This window comes from Trichosurus vulpecula, chromosome 7 (genome assembly GCF_011100635.1).
Source record: "Trichosurus vulpecula isolate mTriVul1 chromosome 7, mTriVul1.pri, whole genome shotgun sequence".
Taxonomy (NCBI): Eukaryota; Metazoa; Chordata; class Mammalia; order Diprotodontia; family Phalangeridae; genus Trichosurus; species Trichosurus vulpecula.
Window position 1 is genome coordinate 211567985 of NC_050579.1, and position 1190 is coordinate 211569174.

The 1190-nt window shown below is 41.9% G+C and overlaps 1 pseudogene; it reads left to right on the forward strand.

Moving 5' to 3' along the window:
• Positions 1-346: 346 nt before the first annotated feature.
• Positions 347-633, forward strand: LOC118857800 (annotated as a pseudogene).
• The last annotated feature ends 557 nt before the right edge of the window (positions 634-1190 follow it).

The window sequence follows — 1190 nt, forward strand, 5'->3', positions numbered from 1 at the left end:
TTAAAACTTCTTATATAACTTTTTGTGAACCATGTGATTTTTCGAAGGAATAGGTTAAAGGCTTCCAAGGTTCAGCAAACATCTCAAAAGTAACTGCATCGGCAGAACGTGCGAGCACTCGTAGTACCTCCACAGCTGCCTCCCCCTCCTCCTCCTCTTCCTCCTCCTCCTCCACCTTCTTCTCCTTTTTCTTCTCCTCCTCTTCCTCACCATCATCACCATCTTCCTCCTCCTCCTCCTCCTGCTCCCGCTCCTGCCACTGCTGCTTCTCCCCCTGTTTGCTTGGAGAGGACCATGCTGATTCCTCTTTTGTGAAGCGGCGGCAGAGGAGACCCCAGAACTTGCCATGGCAGATGAAAAGGCGAAGGAAGGAGTCAAGACTGAAAACAACGATCACATTAATTTGAAGGTGCCAGGGCAAGATGGTTCGGTGGCGCAATTTAAGATTAAGAGGCACACACCACTTAGTAAACTAATGAAAGCCTATTGTGAATGATAGGGTTTGTCAACGAAGCAGATCAGATTTCGATTTGATGGGCAACAATCAATGAAACAGGCACACCTGCACAGTTGGAAATGGAGGATGAAGACACAATTGCTGTATTCCAGCAGCAGACAGGAGGCGATTGCTAAAAAGAATCTACAACTCTTCTCCAGAACTGTGCTCCCAAGGAAAAAAAATACACTCACAATAACAAAACCAAGATTTGGTTCATCCACATCCTGACTACTGCAGTATGGTTTTCTCTCTTCTTTGCTTCCCTTCCCCGATTCCTTTATTGTACATAAAGTAACTGGTGTATGTGCACAGGCATAATGCGTATTGTTTTTTAACTAAATGGACGATGGTATGTTTTGATCAACATCAAATGGAGATGGGGAGGGGAAAAAACAAACTGGTTCTGTGAAAATATCCCTTTTGTCCATTAGTGGCATGCTCATTCAACTTTCATCTTTACATTCCAGTAAGTTATTTTGCTCTCACTGTTTAACAACAACAACAACAAAAAAAGCCACAAAAAATCCTTGCATACTTTGTTTGATTGGATAATCTCAATGTTTTTCTTTTATCATTGTAAAACCAAGGATGATTTTATAACTTTTTTGTACGAAGCTGTTACATGTAGGGCAATCTCTGTCTCTCAGCAGGGATAAGTTACTATAAAGAAATTGATCCTACATAGTTTTCC